Here is an 18,481-nt window from a genome sequence, read left to right as displayed (position 1 = left end):
CACTTGTACCCCCTACTCACAAGGTCTCAAGTTCCTCAAGCTCAGCCCTCTGGAGAAGGCTCCCCAGGAACACAAACTGCAGGTAGGTAGACTCTACTGTATTAGTAAAGTCAAGTGCAGGGATTTAAGTAAAACGAGATGCACCCATGGGAAACCCCAATCTGGCTGAACTGGGAAGGGGGGAGCAGTGAGGAGAGGAAAACACAGACTTCTCAACACTGAGAGCTTAGAGGCCGTGTTCCAAAAGCTGACTGAAAATTATTTCCACACTTGAATTCCATACTCAAATACTAACTGAGAGAATAAAATACATTTTAGAAAGACATACCAGATCTCAGAAGATACTTCTTCCTTGCGACCGTTCTTTGGAGGCTATTAGAGGATGCTGTCTATTGTTGTTTAGTCACTAAGTCGTGTCTGACTCTTTGCCACCCTATGGATTGCAGCCCATCAGGCTCGTCTGTCTATGGCATTCTCCAGGCAAGAATACTGGAGTGGGTTGCCATTCCCCTCCACAGGGGAATCTTCCCCTCCCAGGGATCGAACCAATGTCTCCTGCATTAGCAGGTGAATTTACCCTCTGATCTCTTTCCAGGTCACACTAAGATGGATTGCGTTCCCCTAGCTGCCCAGACCCCTTCATGACGCTGTCTATTTGTGTGTTTTCCCTTCTGCCTGGTGTTCCCTCTGTACTCCTCTCTGCCACCCTCTGCTCAGTTCACCTGGGAGCCTCCTGCTGGGCAGCAGGATGAGCTCACCATCACCTCCGTGACCCCTCCCAGGATTCCCTGAAGGCCTGCTGCTCCTTCTTCTGCTTCCATGACACCGTGATTCCATCTCTATGACAGGGGCTGCACAAACTCTGGCCTCTGGGCCACACAGGACCCACCTTGGCTTTCAGAAATAAAGTTTCACTATACAGAGCCAAGCCCATTTGTGTACACAGCGCCCATCACATCACATCACCGCACTGGGACTGAACGGCTCCCACAGAGACTGCGTGGCCAAGCCTAAAATAATGACCACCTGGCCCCTTCTAGAAAATCTGCTGACCCCTTCTCCATTCTGTAATTCTTCCCACAGACTACAAGCTCCCTGAGAGAAAACACTGTCTCTCTCTTCACTGTAAGCCACGGCCCCCTACTCCCGCCTTGGCAGAGCACACTGCCGGCATTGAGCAGACACTCAAAATTCCAGCCGGCCGACTGGTGAAGGAACACCAAGGGGTGCATGAACACGTGTACGTCTGCACACTATGCTCCGGCTGCTGGCTCCATACTAACTCATGTACTACCAACGCTGGGGACATAAGCTGGAGCTGTAGTTCCCACACCGTGCACTCAGGTGCCCCAAGAACTGGGGTATGACGTTATAGTTTAAATTTTCGGAGGTAACAAAGTGACATCTGTCCAACACTGTGAGGACCTTCAGTTCAGTGTAGTTCGGTCTGAACACTTGGTCATGCCACAGTCCTCTCAATGGCATCCTATCTTTGTAGAGCCGGAGGGAAGGCTTGTTGGATGCTGTGATGAAGCTTCAGCACCACCCAAAGATCAATGGAGAGGCGTGGAAACGAGGCTAGCAGTGCCCAATCTATTCCCAAGTTTTGAGAAGTTATGGAGTACACAGCAGATTCATACACATGACTTTTAAAGAATAAAAATATTATTTCTTTTAGGTTGATATGCATAATTTTTTCAAACTGCTACTTCAAGTGTCAGGTCATACACACTTGCTAAGTTGTCAGGACCTACCAAATTCATAAAAAGAACTGTAAGGTATTTCTTTTGACCTGGGGGCACTATAAAAACATCAGTGTAACACTAAGGACACTATAGACCAAGAAAATTTGGAATTTGCATTACAGGACAGCTGAAGTGCTCAGGAAATTCCAGTATCTTATTTTAGCCTGCCTTCTGCGTGCGGGATGATATGCATTATCCCGGATGATATTCATCCCGATGCTGAAATTCAAGCTTTGCTATGTTGTATACGAATCTAGCTGCTGTTTTTCTGAATTTCCTAGGAATTTTTTATACACTCTCATCCTGATGTTTCGTTTCTTTGGATCCTGACATTCCTGTCACTTTTGGTCATCTTCATTCTAGCAAGAACTTACCTGTTAATTCAACAGCCTGTTCCTTATCAACTTCAGCACAACAAATTTGAGCATGTCGTTCCAGTGCCTAAAATGCTTTGAAGGTTCCCACTGCTCCAGCATCAGGCAGGGCCTTGTTCTGCCTGGCAGAATGAACCTCCACACTTCCATAGGCCTCAGGTCTCCTCCCAAACCGTGACTCTAGGGAATGGCCCCTTCCACCCACCGACATTCTCCACACCCCAGCGCTTACCAAGCTTCAGAGGCCCCTGGAAGCTCCACCCCACTGAAGAGAGACATTCATCCACTCAAATCTCACCTCAGCTCAGCCGTAACAGGAGTGACTTCAACAGCCTTCAAGAAATGTCAACGAGCATCTATCAGACAAATAAACTTGTTCTCCCCTGAAACACTCTACTACTGCAGTAAAGAAACAACCCGAAGAACATTCCTTCTTGTTCAAAAACATGTCAAGAGATCTTCAACATGCAAGAAAGCATGATACTAGCTCACCTTCAGAAAGAACCAGGAGCAGCCCCATTTCCCAGTCCACGCTTGCCCACACTCTTGCTGTATCAAGGGTTCTCTCTTCTTTTTTAAAAAATTTTAATCTCTTCCAACTCTTAGCCAAAAATCTCATTTCCTTGCTTATGTAATCACAATACATTTTCCTATGTTTTCTGGTGATTTACAATGCTTTATTTGCAAACTGCTTGTTCTATGTTTTGCCTCTCTTTTTAATTAGGCATTATTCCTTACTGCTCAATTAGAAAGAAATATCGCAATATGCACATTAACTGTGTTATATACATTGCAAATATATATCCCAGTTTGCTTTCTTACTTTTCAGTGAAGTTTCTGTTTGACTTTCAGACTTCTCAATTCTGTTCTTTATAGTTTTTGATTGTAAACTTCTTTCTCATGCAAAGATTCTATAAATCATCACCTTTGAGAAGTCTGTGAAATATCTAATCTTTGTCACTGTCTTCAAGTACAATTAAGACTTTTAACATTTTAGACTTGAATCCATATGAAATTAACTGTGGTGAACAGTAAGGGCCAGGAACCCAGCTGTCCCCTCTCCCCATCGAGGTTACTACTTGTCCCAATGCTGGTTATTAAATAACACAATCCTTCCTCCACTGACTTGAGATGCAATTAGGAATCCATTCCTTCTCAACTTCCTTCGTGGAACTCCTTTAACCCACTGCTCCTTCATCACACATTCTTTCACTGACCAGCATACTCTATTCTTGTGGCTTTAACCATCACTCATAACTAATGTGCTAATGGTAAAGAACCCACCTGCCCGTGCAGGAGACGTGAGAGATGTGGGTTCTATTCTTGGGTCAGGAAGATCCCCTGAAGGAGGGCATAACAACCCACTCCAGTATTCTTGCCTGGGAAATGCCATGGACAGAAGGAGCTTGGCGGGCTATGGTCCACAGGGTGGCAGAGGTGGACACAACTGAAGCACCCTGGCATGACATGGCATAACTAACGACTTTTAAATAGGTATTTCCAGAATTGTTATCTTCCCAGTTACAGATTAAGCATCGACTGGACAACTTCTTCAGAGAAGGCAATGGCACCCCATTCCAGTACCCTTGCCTGGAAAATCCCATGGACGGAGGAGCCTGGTGGGCTGCAGTCCATGGGGTCGCTAAGTCAGACACGACTGAGCGACTTCACTTTCGCTTTTCACTTTCATGCATTGGAGAAGGAAATGGCAACCCACTCCAGTGTTCTTGCCTGGAGAATCCCAGGGACAGGGGAGCCTGGTGGGCTGCCATCTACGGGGTCGCACAGAGTCAGACACGACTGAAGCGACTTAGCAGCAGCAGCAGGACAACTTCTTACCTGCAGAAACCCATGCAAATGAGGTCTTTGAGGAATGACAAAATATTTTGATGTTACATACCCCCTTAGATATTTCACAGATTCCTCAAAAACTCCACATGTGCAGAATTAAACTCATTTCCCCTTCCAAACCTATCCCCCTGCCAAGCCCTATTCCCATGTACAGCAGCAGCCTCTCCTGGGTCACACTCAACTTCTCCCCACTCCTTCCACCTATTCACCAGTTCTACCTCCAAAACATGCCTTGACTCTTTGCCCTAGAACCTACCCCTATTTCCACCCCCACTGCTCTGGCAGGCCCTCATCAGAATCTCTGCCACAGGTCACCCACATCACTACCTGACTAATCCCATGGTCTTGGGCAGGGGCTTCCCACAGTCCATCTTCCACAGTGTATCACCTAGCTCTGAACAGCATGACCATCTAAGTTTCATCATTCATCCAAACTTTAGGCTGAATGCCTGGAGGCTGTCACATCTACCGCCCTTCTACTCCTGTCCCTGGGGCATCTCTGCTTCCTGGCTCTTTCCAAGACACTGATGGTCTCCTGATGTTCCTGCTGTATCATGTCGCATTTCTACTTTGGTCATTTATCACATCGTACCAGTATCTCAAAGAGTATTCTTGCCCCCTTCCCACCCCCATTAAAAGCTACCTAAGAGCAGAGATTCATCTGAACAACACTCCTGCATCCAAGAGAGCTTTATATGCAATACACGCTTTATTTAGTGGACTGAACAAATCCACCCAAATGGCATCTTGGGTAAAGACTTACAATATTTTGATGATACCCAATTATTTCTTTACTTTCTGAAGAGAAAGCTGAATACTATGCTTTTGAATGGATCCATCTGCTATAGATAAATTTATGAATTAAAAAAACAATATTGGCTCATACTGCTAGAGGATTTTTTAAAAAACAGATGAAATAAAACTATCCTTAAGCTCTTTCTAAACTCTAAAATGAAAAAACTGATAATTATATCATAGTTTTGAGCTGGTGAAATGGTGGATTTAGCTGAGTCAACCTTAATATGTAATTCATAACCACTATTTTTCAGATACCATGCGTTGTTCATGTATTATTTATAATAGGCAAGGCACTGTTTTAAGTTCTTCAAATCCAAAAGTGGATTTAATCCCCATAACAACATTATGGAGGTCGTATCATGATTGTCCTTCTTTGTATAACAAGAAAAATGAGGCACAGAGAGGTTTCTGACATTTGCTCAAGGTCACACAGCTAGTCAGGAGCAGAACTTGGATTTAGATCCAGGTCTGATTACAAATCTCATGTCTAGACCATTACACTAAATGTGGAGCAGAAGTCACAGAAGTGGGGCAGTGGGTCCAGGGCTCCAGTCCCCATTCCACTCACTAGGCAGCAGGCATGGGACCTTGGACAAAGCCCTTCATATCTCTAAAATCACACAGCTATGACCCAGGGCCCTACAGCTGTTTTCCTCATGGGATACCTTCCCTGTCCCATCTGTGAACTGGGAGATCTAGAATGTGAACAGCAATGCTGCTCCCCAACCCTGGTCAGCTGAGCGCTGTTCCTGGTGGAAATACCCCTCACTCTACCAAGCCCTTCCAACCATCACAGCAGGCCAAAGGTCGGGCAACACAGCAAACAGTTACCATCTTACTATTCTCCTTCCAGCTCAAAGTACATTTCCAATTGGTCAGCTACGCCTCAGCAGGGGCTGAGACATACAAGGGCCAGCCTGACGAAGGGGGTGACGATGGCCCCGAGTGCAGTGAGGATGGGAAAGCTGTGGTGGGCAGCCCCCAGTCAGCACCTTACTTCCACATTACCACCAGGTAGGAGAGTCTGGTGGAGTCACAGATCTTCAAGGTTTTCACAAAGAGGCAGAAATGCAGGGGTTTTGGTGTCCACCCCCCCTTTAATGTGAAATCTTTATTTTTAAATGTTGGCAACTAATTCCTTCTTAAAAAATCAGTAGGTAAGCCAAACAAAACACATTTGCAGGCCAACTACAATTCTTAAGGCACCAGTTAGCAACCTGTTTCAGAATGCATCAGCATGAAAAAAATTCTTGTCTTGCTGTGGAATAACCCTAAAATATATACTGAAGACATATATTTCAGGGCACAGATATTGACCAAAATGTGCCTACATGTTTTCTTAACATTCTTCAGAGTTGGAATTTGAAGACTCCCTTCTCCAAAAGAACTCAAATACCTTTTCAATTGGTTGTATTCTTTAATTCCAGATCTTAATATCCTAGGCATCATTTTAGAATACGAATGCTTATCAAAAAAACAAATGAAAACTGAAATAAAACCTTGAGCATCTGACCAGGGTTATAAGGTCTTCTAAGCATGAGGAAGCACAGCACTTACCTAACGTTACACTTGAGTCTTCTACATAAGGTGGAACAGAGCATGACAAACAGATCCTGAAATAATTGGCATTTGTCAAAACTATCCTGGAAAGGGGCATTCAATCAGGACAGCAGATACTATCGGCCAGAGACACCTAAGCTTGACGTTGATCCTGGCTAAGATTACAAAACGCATTAGGCAAGGAGCCCTAATTCAATGCAATCCAGCCCTACCTAACCCCTTACTTGATGAGACCAATGAGTTGGAAAAGCCAGTGTCAGAATCGGACACAAAGGGTTTGGCTCTGAAAAGACCTTTCCTGATATCTAAAAGGTGTTTATGAGCAAGACGGAGGGATACAGGTTGTATATAAAGAGGGATGAGGGCTCTTTCCCAACGTGATCAATCCTACCCAAGGGGTGCTAATTAATCTATGCTGCCAAGCTAGATGAAGATTATGGAAAGATGTGGCAGAGTTCTGTTTTCCTTGACATTTTCATTAATGAAATGGAAGATGATACAGGAATCATATTCATCAAATTTGTGGACCAAAAATTGGGCAAAATAACAAATATACTAGATGCAATAATGAAGATTCTTATAATTAATTTAACAAACTAACTCAATAAGATAAATTTAGCATTAATAATTTCAGGGTCTCAAATACAATGATGGTGATGACAACAGTAACACATAAAAATTGTACATTTTGGAGGAGATGTGACTTAACAGCAACATGTGGAAAAAACAAAACCAAAAAACCACTGGTTGATGAAGTGGGCCAATAATGTAATAGAAATGCCAAAATAACAAGAAGAGGGACAACTCTACCATCTGCTTATTTTATCATAATGTCTGAAATCTTGTCCTCTTGTGGTATTAAAATTGAGGGATTTATTTTTAGTCTAAAAAATAAGTAGATAAACTAACATTAAAGTATTATTAATATAAAACATAAGCTATTACTGTTATCTTTATTACTGTCCAAATTATTATAAATTCTTACTTCAATATAAACCATACTCTAAGTATTCGTATCTTTTCTCTTCACGGATGCAATCTACTCCCTATTTTTCCCCCAGCTTTACTGGGATATAATTTGACAAACAAAACTGTATGGATGTGAAGTACACAATGTGATGATTCGATATGTATATGTGTACAATGTGAAATGATTACCACAACCAAGCTCATGTCACCTCAGAGCAGTCTTCTCTTCTGGGTGTAGCAAAAATGCTTAGGATTTACTCTCGTAACAAATTTCAGGTATACAAGGCTATGGTTTTTCCTGTGGTCATGTATGGATGTGAGAGTTGGACTGTGAGGAAGGCTGAGTGCCGAAAAATTGATGCTTTTGAACTGTGGTGTTGGAGAAGACTCTTGAGAGTCCCTCGGACTGCAAGGAGATCCAACCAGTCCATTCTGAAGGAGATCAGCCCTGGGATTTCTTTGGAAGGAATGATGCTAAAGCTGAAACTCCAGTACTTTGGCCACTTTATGCGAAGAGTTGACTCATTGGAAAAGACTCTGATGCTGGGAGGGATTGGCGGCAGGAGGAGAAGGGGACAACAGAGGATGAGATGGCTGGATGGCATCACTGACTCAATGGACGTGAGTCTGGGTGAACTCCAGGAGTTGGTGATGGACAGGGAGGCCTGGCGTGCTGCGATTCATGGGGTGGCAAAGAGTCGGACATGACTGAGCGACTGATCTGATCTGATCTGATACTGTACAGTAGTATTAACTATCAATTCCCAGACTTCATCCTATAACTGAAAGTTTTTGCCTTTTCACCAACACCTTTAGCTTAAGTAGAGACATCCTCACTTCCACTTCACCTACTCCGTTTTCTAACCACCCACACTGAGGATCACTTGAGCTTTTAAACTTGTAAGGGTAAGGCATCAGCAGATTAAACACACTGAGCGCCTTCACTGACGAGCAAACTCTGGGAGAGAGTGAAGGACAGGGAAACCTGGCGTGCTGCACTCCTCGGGGTCGCCAAGAGTCAGACACGACTTAGTCACTGAATAGAAGTTTAAGAGAAGGGTGTGATGGATTGAGCCTGGGGAGAACAGAGTCATTACTGCTGCGCATTTCATTATTAGGAAACACTGCCTCAACATTATTAGGAAAATAAAGACAAATTTCTAGGGCCAGGCCTGGCTGGGGCCCTGTTGGGGCATCTTCCCTTTGGTCTACACTCCTGCCAGGTTGCTGGATTCCTGGATTCCAGGTTGATGGATTCCCAGGCCTCCCTGACACCACCTGGAGTCACCCTCTGAACCACTGGTCTCACATCCCTGAAATCTCCCCTGGCTCTCCCTGGCCTATGGAGAAGGTGCCAGCTGTCATCATGGCAGGAGGCTCTCTGCTGTTCCAAGCTAACTTCAGGCCTTTGCCCGCAATGGCCCTATATTCAAGTTCCAACAAAAGCACCAGGCTCTGCTGTCCTCTGTGTCATTGAACACCTTACCCTCTACCCAGAATGTCTTTCCCACTCCACTCTTCCTTATCCACTTAACAAACACCAACTTGTCCTTCAAAACTCAGCTCACACTACTCCTGATCCAACCCTCCTCAGTGTCTTTCCTTATGGATTCCCCAAACTGAGACAAATTTCAGTTGCCAAGCATCCAGTGTTGTCTACCATGCAGCAGAATTAAGAAGAAAGTAAAAATATCAAATATTTCTTATGGCTTTTATCAAAAGCATAAAGACAAAAGGCAGATCACACCCACTCAGCAACATCTGTGACCTCTTCTGTCGCTGTAAGCATTAGAGTTTGATCCCAGCAATGCAGCCCATGGAATGAGTGAGTACAGCAATCAAAACTTTGACGATTTGTGAACTGAAAAGTTCCAAAACACAGTTGTAATTTATTGAAGCTGGCATTTGAGAAAGCAGTGAGTTGGCTAAACTCTACACCCAGCCAACAGAGCCAACAGTCTAATGTCTACAGGTCAACACAGCTTTGTTGCTCTCCATTTACTATTACATATTCAGTATATCTCAAGACAGGTAAAGAGTATTTGTGACAAGGGAACCCCCCACCCAAATAAAAACAAGAAAGCCAATTGCTGGTTCCAGCAGAGGCCAGGAGAGCAGAGTGGGCCATGGAAAGCAGAGGTATAGATGGAAAAAAAATGTGAGATAAAGAAGGAATAAAATGTCAGCTTTGCGAGTGGCGCCAATCTGTGACATGACTTCTACATGCATTCTCCACAGGAATAAGAAAAAAGTGATTTATGATACCATCTTATCTTATTAGGCTATATGAGAAAAATAAAATGCAAGGTCAGTATTTTATCATAAAGGTCCTGAGACATTTTTCATGAACACTGAGGGTTTATTTTATATCAAAATATTTACAGCTGCTACCAACTTTAAAAGAACTGTCTCGACTCAAAAAACAAATTACAAAATTAATGTATTTTGATATAACTGTCAAATGGTAACTTCACTTTAAACCGCCGGTTTTATTGCCTCATCCTCAGTGAGACCATGTGCTAGAATTTTTCAAATGGTATATCCATGGATATCCATCCATCCTAAATTCATGAGTAGGAACCTATTTCAGTAATTTTACATAAAATAATCTCAAAAAGGCATGTCCTTCACAGAAGATACACAGTAGCAATTTTAAGACTGTTAGCCCAGGATATTCTAACAGATGTGTAACACAAGTCATCACTAAATCATCAGAGACTGTCAAGGTGAAATAACCCAGTCAGCACCTCATGTACCTGGTGGATCAAGCAGGAGGCCATGGCTGTGTTCACTGAAAAGTAACATCACAACACAGTTTCTTTCAAAATTGCAGGAGAGGAAATGAGGCCCACTTGACTGTCAGCCGTGGTAACACAGGTTTACTGAGTAGGTATGCCTCCTGGCCTTGGACTGCCCTGGTCACTTTCCATGGCATCCAAGTAGTGTGGGCGTGTCTGCCCTGGGCACTGCTGCCTATTTGATGCCTACCCACTGACTGGGGGGAAAAAGCCCTCAACAGTTGCTGAATGAATGAATCACATTTCATTTTAAAAACTCTATGAGTAAAAGAGATTGGACCCTGACATTCAAGAACTTATCATACAGGATTGTTAAAGTCGATAACAAAAGGGGAAAAAAAAGCTTTTGACTCAAAATAAAATCTCTTGGCAATGGAAAGCACTGCAGTTTTAAAGTAAATAATAACTCAACAAAGTATTTCCCAGTGACCGGAAGCAATGAAATATTTCATCAGAATGCCTTAAAATGCTTCTTACAAGAGTTGATATAAGTTATTCTGCTTAGAAATCTGTCTTAGTAGGAATACTGGCCTTAACCATAACAGAATTGTGAAGCCAAGGTAGCATTTACCTAACACATACTAGCTGTGGGCACCATGAGCTGGATATTATTATTCCCTTTTACAGGTAAGAAATCAGACACAGAAAGTGCTCAAGTTCATACAACCAGTAGATCAAAAAGGGAATCTGTTCTCATTCCCTTCACTACAAAATATGCTTTAAATGTTGGATATCCAGGAAACCAAGAATGGTTGTTGTTTAGTCGTTAAGTCTTGTCTGACTCTTTGGCGACCCCTATGGACTGTAGCCTGCTAGACTCTAAAAATAGTAGTCACCTGTACTTTCAACACAAAACACAAAGCATTTGGTGTATAGTCTCCCCGGCATTTTCCTACATAACAGGTAGAAAACTGAGGCTCTGATTCGCTTGCTTGAGCTCTCTCTCTGCCTCTTTCTCCAAGACCAAAAAAACCACTCCTAGATCAAGTTTCACATACTGTTTTGCAAGTTTGTTTTTTCAGTTTACAAACTCAGAATATCTTTCTACATCAATAAATACTTCCCTACCTCAGTGTCAATGAAGAAAGGGTTTTCCATTATAGGTGTATGTCACAATTTATGTAATCAATATCCCTATTATTGAGCGTTTAAGTTGTTTCTAGTTTATAACTAACATAAACAAAGCTGCAAAAATCATTTTTGCAAATTAGAGGTTGGGTTTTTTGGTGTACTTTTCATGGAGGTCACCAGAATTTGGAGATGAGGTTTTTTCCTAATTTGGGAGAGAACTCCCCTGCCCAATTTTGAGATACCCCACGACGTGGGCTTCCCATCAAGGAAGAATCACTGTGCCAGGAGAAAGCGGCTGACAGGAACACGGGGCCCACATGCCTATGTAGGCGAGAACCACTGCTATAGATTGGTCTCCATACACAGGCTTTATTTTTTTTTCCCTTAGTTTAAATTCCTAGTGGTGGAAATGCCTGACTAAGGGACATGGCACATTTTTGAGGCTTTCGATGAGTAATGCAAAATTACCCTCCTGGAAAGTTGTAACAATTGAAAATACCCACCAGCAGCATTCGAAAGTGACAATCCCCCAAACCCAATAGTTAGCAAGATTTGTTTTTGAACAGTCAAATCTCTATACGGCTCTAAGTTTTAAAAACAGTGAAACTATTGATAAAACATATCGAGAAAAATAGCAAACAATGTGGAAAATAAATGTTGGATTTTACAGTATACATGTTTTCAAATACAAAATACAAAACTTTGACAGCAGATCCCAGCAGAATGAACAGAATGAATGGTAAAAAAAATCTAGTGACACTGGGCTCTGAAAAGTGCCAAGCTAGTAGGACTCCACATCTTTGTCTGCCCACCTGGTTAATATCAGGCTTCACTGTTGGGCTCTAATAGTAACATGCTCTAATGTTTACAAGAAAAGAAACTCACAATTACTGCATATTCTTTCAAATTTTATAAGTACTATCTTATAGTTAAGGTGCAATCTTAAGTTCTCAAAATTCCTACATATTCACTTAGTCAATAAATATCTGAATGTCTACTGTGGGCTGGGTACTGTTCTATGGAGACACAGCTGTGAACCCCACGGATCCCCTGCTATTCCAGAGTGGAGCACAGAGCCCTGCAGTTAGGAATTAGCAAATCATAGTTACAATGCCAGTCTGGAACTACTGGATTCTTAGGCAAATGAAAACACCTCTGCGGCTTGGTTTCTTTAGTAGTAAACTTACAGTTGACCAGAAGATCCAAGGCCCTTTCTGGCTCTTAAATTCTGTACCTTCTTTGGTTTTGTTTGAATGCTTAAGCTCCTACTGCTGTCAGTACTCTGCATTTTAAGCTATATATAGGACTACATATAGTCCTTCCTTAGAAATCCGAACCAGGCTCTCAGTCCCTTCCTCCCAAATTTTACATCTAGAGTAAAACTCTGGTGATCCAGGTAACTTCAAGGGATAATACAGGATCAGGTTTCACTCAGATGAAGATTTATGCTCCCAATTTAACTGTTTCTCTGAAAAGGATCCTAAAACGTTCTTGTGTCCTTCGCTTTGGCACTGCACTATAAATACTACACCGTGAAACGTGAAACAGGAGACAGTGGTGTGGCGGCTGGTCTCCAGGCCTGTGGCTGGGAAGGCTGGCACCCAGCTTTAAGGTGGCGTGCTGGCAGCTGCAGCACTGGGGTTGTGGTGGTGGACTCTCACCTCGCTCCAGCTTACTCTCACCCCCAAGTCACAGGCACATTCTGTCTACAGAATGTCTGCAACTCACGGCCCCTCCAGCATTTCTAACAGGAGAAATGGGGGCATGCCTTCTGCCACCACTTGATATTTTCCACCACATGCTCCCACCACCACCATTTCAACTGTCCTCCAATCCAGGGTCTCCTTGGAGAAGCCTGTTTCTGCGAGCTGTGAGAGGAAGGCAAGGGGCCTCAGTATCCCAAGTCACCCTTAGAGAAGAACCACACACTTTCTATAAGCATTAGCACCTTTCTGTAGTCTTTCAGGATACTACCACTTAATAATAGAGGTGCAGATTCTCAGCTTTGGGTATGTGATTTCAAGTCTTCCTCTGTACCTGCCCTACAAACCAGAAGAATGCGTAGAGGCAAGGTTTTCTCACATTTCTGCAAAAGTACGTGAAAAACTCACCTACTAAAAGGTTTTCTTCAACTTCCAACATAAAAGCATAAAACAGTAACTGATATACACAACGTCTGCCCACAGAAGCAAACAGGAGCAGCCAGGACGGTAAGAATGTATGTGTTGTCAGTTGTGGACAATGTAAAGTCAACCTCAAGTCCTGCATCTCTAAAGTCCACAAAGGAAATGTAAAGGTGACTGCACTTTGACTCGAGCACCTAGGCCTGTACGTGTTCCAGTGACCTATAAAACAGATGCTTACGGGCGTCTGTTAGTTTGCCTGAAGGGTTTTTGCTGCAAGGAGACTGACAAAAGACAAAAGGAACTTGATTTAAGATTTCAGAGTCACAGAATCCATCCTTCACATAGCATGTGCCCAGAGCTTATGAGAGAATGCTGGAAGATACAATTATCTTACATGGGAGCAGCTTATTGGGTTCAGGTATCAACTAAATAGAACAGGAAATAAAAATATCAAATCCCCTCATTCTGCAAGATCCCAGCTCCTGATGTTGGACAGGACCTCAAAAGTCACAGTTAAGAAAAAGACAACAGATTCTAATTAGGCGCCTACAACAATTGCTTGGCACAACACTCAATTCCCAAGATTTCAATTAATCTAAAGGAACATATATTTAGAATGACAAACAGATTAGAAGTTGGGAAGAGGAAATACCACAGTTCCTGATACTCCCTAAAATAGAACAGGCACACATTCTTCCTGTGAGAATAAAAGTACCTGCATAAAGCACATATATTTTATGGGCTCATTAGTCTGTAATCTGCCCCCAAAGAATTCAAACATTCACTATACTAAAAAAGGCCTCTCTGAAATTTTTACACTTAAGCAAAGGGCTAATACACTGAAATCAAAGATGGAACTTCTGTCTCAAGTACTCAGAAATCACTATAATGTCCTGGAAAATTAGGCACATTTTTAAGGCTTCATAATTTAATTTCAGGGAACAGAAACAAAATGCAACTCACTTAAAGCAACAATCTGAGAAGATGCTTTAACAGTGGGATGGATCTGGTAATGTCAAGGGCCACAGCCAAGATAGAGAAAACTCAGCTCAAAGACTCCCAAATCTAAGTATTTTGAGAAAAACCAGACAAGATTATTTTTTAAACTGATTATTAGTTAACTCTCTAAATATTCACAGCACATTATGACCCAGGCTAAGCAATGAAGCAGCAGCAGATCCACAACTGCCCTCCTGGAGCTTCCAGCAGGTGGAGGAACCCCACCATCCAAGGTCTCCCTCCCACGTCATTGAACCTTCCTTGCCATTTGCAAATGCCCAGGACATCCATCCCAGCACCTGCTCTCTCCAGCCACTTTTTGATCAGAAACTCCAGCCACACTGGCGGCCGTCTGTTCCTCTGGTGTGCGAGGCTCGGTCCTACCGCCTGGCCTTTGCACAAGCCATGCCCTCTGCGTATGTCATGCCCTCTGCCTGAGCCACCACTCCTCCAGATCTCCAAGAACACATTCAACTCTCAGTTTAAATTTCTTCACCTCAGAGAGGCTTCCAGAGCTGCTCAGTCTAAAACAGCAGCCCCACCCTGCCTCTCTTTATCCCAGCAACCCTATTTTATCACTTCTCCAGCATGTCTCACTCTGACCTTATTGTCTTTATTGCTTCTCTGGTTTTTATCCATCTCCCTCACTAAGAGGTGAACTCATTAGAATGGGGTCTCTGTCCTGTGCATTGCTACATTCTTAGTCTCTAGAAAGTTGCCTGGGATGTAACACATGCTCAGTAAATACTTATTTAAGAAGAGCAAATACAGCCAATATTAGCAGTTTTGTACAATGACAGGTACTAAATAACAAAGGAAAAACAAAACACCTTAAACATGAAAAGGTTTCCTTGGTTATTTAAAAAAAGGATTATTATAGTTTCTTACATTAGCTCTAAAAACACTTTCAAAAATAAGCATAATGGAAATATAAAGCTAACACTGAATAATACTCAAATTTTATAATGTATTTGGCTCAACTGCTAGCTAGCATTAGTCTTACTTCTACAATTTATTGTTTTAAAAGCACTCTAAAAGACCTCAATTTTTAATTTAAAAGGGCCAAATATTTTCTAAAAGCATACTCCTCCTTAGGAGTAATGAGTAACCTTCTCCCAAAGTGTACAATCTATAAACATATTATAGCAACAGAGATACCAGTGATCATTTGCAGAAGGCAGGGGTGTCGGTGCCTAATGGCAAACAAGTTTTACGAAACACAACCTGCCTTTATCTCCAACCTAACCAAAGGTATGAGTCTCTTCTCTATGTTCAAAATATTTAAACTCCTAAGAATTTTTCTTACAGATTATTCTTAAAATTTTATATCTGCTCTTCTATTTCTTTTGTTGAGACAAAGAGCTAAGGTGTTAATCAAGGAATATCACCTTAGTAACTGGCCCTGGTGTCTCATGCTTCACCACAAAGACACCAGAGACCCTTATGGATCACTTTGAAATTATATAAAAGGAAAGAGTGTACACTGGAGAGAAGGGGCATTCATTTCCTGGAACATGATGCAAAGAAATAAGTTACCACTGCCTTTGGGAATAATTGAAATTCACTTAAAAACCTCAGAACTAATGTTTTACAACAGTTCTATAGCAAAATAGTAGAAATACTACACATACCTCAATAAAGAAGAGGTTAAATAAATGATGGCTCATCGTTAATGGAGTACTCTGCAGCTGTTGGAGAATGAGACAGCTCTTAGGTACTGATGTAGAGACTGCCAAGATTTAGTACTGTGCCGGGAGGGAAGGGGAGGGCGGGGAGCTGGTGCAGAACAGAATATACAATGTGTCCTCAATTGTGGAAAGACAAATAAAAAGAACACATACAAAATGTTTATACTAGCATACGCTTTATCTGGAAAGATATACACAGGGTCCTGGGGAGAACAGGGTGCAGTGGGGGGTGGGGGGTGGGGAGAGGATATACACTTTTTACTCCATAGCTTTTTATACATGCTGAATCTTCCAGAGGGTGCATAGGCAGCTGGTCCCACAAATAATGCTGATAAATTTTAATGTTGTAATAATTTATATCATTGCCAACATATTATTGAACAATGACCATCAATAAGCGGAAGATTTCAAAAATCACATAAGTTTGTTCTCTTTGACATCAAAGTTCCTGATCCTTATTTCCCAGAAAAGAATCCAAGTCACCAGCAATTAGAGAGGCGAGCTTGTGATCTCACCTATTACAAAGCAAATAAACCTCAATTCAATTCTTGGAAGGGAAATTTAAATCGAGCTTGTAACTACCTAATGAAGTCTCCAAATCAACAGTTTCCCCTTGGCTATAAAACAGAAAGTCAACCTATGAAACAAGTAAGAAGACAGTGTTTTTAAAAACATACTCTATACTTAGGTTTCCTTTCCCCTGCCAGGCTAAGACAAGGAACCCTCTGATATTAGTGAAATGTGATTTCAGATCTGTGGCAAAATCAGCATTTAAGGGAAGGGACAAGCATCATTTGCACTAAACAAATGCTTTCACTTTTCTAGGAAGGGGAATTTGCTTCAAATTTAATTTAGGAATCATTTTTGGACCCCTGACTAAATGATACTACTAAGTCACTTCATTTTACTCCAAGCAAATTTTTTTTAATTAAATACAAATCCGACACTGAAAACAAACAAATCAGAAGGCAAACTTTAAACTGAAACGTTTCTGTCAAAAAACGTATCTTAAATGAACACATTAAAAAATGCAGAGAAATTCATTTCCATACAAATGCTATTCAGTAGCAGCATATACGCTATATCAATATTTGAGCGCAATAACACACCATACAAAAAGGAGCACAGAGGCACCCAACCGCAAATAAAACACCTCATATATTTTTGGTAGCCAAAGGTGGGGATGCAGAAGGTGGAGACCAGAATCACATTATTCAAGGTGTAAATTCAAAACATGTGAAGTGCAGAATTTTCTGTCGGTCAGAACTTATGATTCCAGCTCTGTCTTTTGAAACGATGCATTTAAAACTGGAATCTATTATGAAGCCTAAGTTTGATGGTCAACTCCTTAAACTGTGGATTCAATCAGTATAGCACCTTCGGATACAAGCACATAAAATAAAGGTAAATCAAATACAGCATGAATACAGAAGGGACAGCGAACTAGCTTTAATGAAGACATGAGGCACGGGGGTCACTTGGCTGATTACATCACTGAAGAAAAATAAAAATTAAAGCTCCTTCCCATCCCCCAGGTAGCCTGTGGCCTCAGAACTTACTGCCCTACGTGCGGCAGAAGTTCGCGGCCGGGGAGTCGGCGTCCTCCGGGAGCCCGGGTGGCCCAAGGGCGCGGAGAGCGGCGAGACCTGGTGCGCCCCATCCCCCGCCCGGGTCACTCCTCTCAGGCGCTCCCGGACCCCGGGGCCAAAGCCGGCCGGAGCGCTGCCCCCAGCCCCGCGCCGGCCGCCCGGCGCCGGCGACGATGCGCCCAGGGGACCCGGCTCCGGGGTCCGCGGCTCCCACTCCCCACGCCTCGCGCCGCGCCCACCCGCTCCCAGTACTCACGGGCCGCTTGCGCGCCGCTATCTAGCCATCCTCGGCCGCCGCCCGGGGGCTGCCCGGAGTTCGCAGTCGCCCGTGGGCTGGAGGCGTAGAGGAGGGGGGCCGGGCACCACCCGCCGCCTCCGCCGTCTCGCCTCCCCCAGTCCCAGAGCAGGGCTGCTGCAGGCGGCCGCGGACGAGGGGCGGCCCGCTGCCCTCCGCGAGCTCCGGGAGAAGCCGCCGCCGCCACAGACGCGCGGAGGCAACAGTAACGGCCACCACTACTGGCGAGACGCTCCAGCCCCGACTGCGGCGCGCGGGGGCGGTGCCTGCACGCCGCTCGGCGGGGGGCGCCGCTACCCGGGTCCCGGCCCCGCCCCCGGCCCCGCCCCGCGCACCCCCGCCGGAAGCCGCCCGCGCGCCCCCGCCGTCGCCCCTCGGCGGGGCCGCGCGCGTCCGGCGCTTTTCGCGGGGCCGCCCCCTGGAGCCGGAGGAGAGCGGCCGCGCGCGGGGCTCCAGCGCCGAGGGTGGTGCTTCCGCGGAGAGTCCCGTCGCGAGGCCCATCTCGGAAGGTCACGGAAGAGTCGGGGAGAGGAGCGGCCTGGCCTGTGCAAATGGTCGGGAAGGCCGGCCTAGCGCGCGGCGGCCCTGCAAGGAGAGAGGCTCCCGAGACGCTGTCAA

General features: G+C 43.9%; 1 protein-coding gene across 2 annotated transcripts in view; it reads right to left on the bottom strand.

Annotated features, from left to right (window-relative positions):
• LIFR (LIF receptor subunit alpha) overlaps window positions 1-18,112 on the bottom strand; it is a 79,582-nt gene extending 61,470 nt beyond the window's left edge. Inside the window, exon 1 of one of the 2 annotated variants that reach the window (XM_070357622.1) lies at window positions 17,825-18,112. The gene's annotated coding sequence lies outside the window, so the exon portion shown is untranslated. Of the gene's footprint in view, window positions 1-15,922; window positions 15,980-17,824 lie in introns of those variants that run through there. The other variant, XM_070357623.1, reaches the window with a different exon arrangement.
• Window positions 18,113-18,481: the final 369 nt, after the last annotated feature.

Source organism: Bos mutus, chromosome 20 (genome assembly GCF_027580195.1).
Source record: "Bos mutus isolate GX-2022 chromosome 20, NWIPB_WYAK_1.1, whole genome shotgun sequence".
Taxonomy (NCBI): Eukaryota; Metazoa; Chordata; class Mammalia; order Artiodactyla; family Bovidae; genus Bos; species Bos mutus.
The sequence above is the reverse complement of the archived record's forward strand: the minus strand, read 5'-3'. Positions and strand labels throughout refer to the sequence as shown.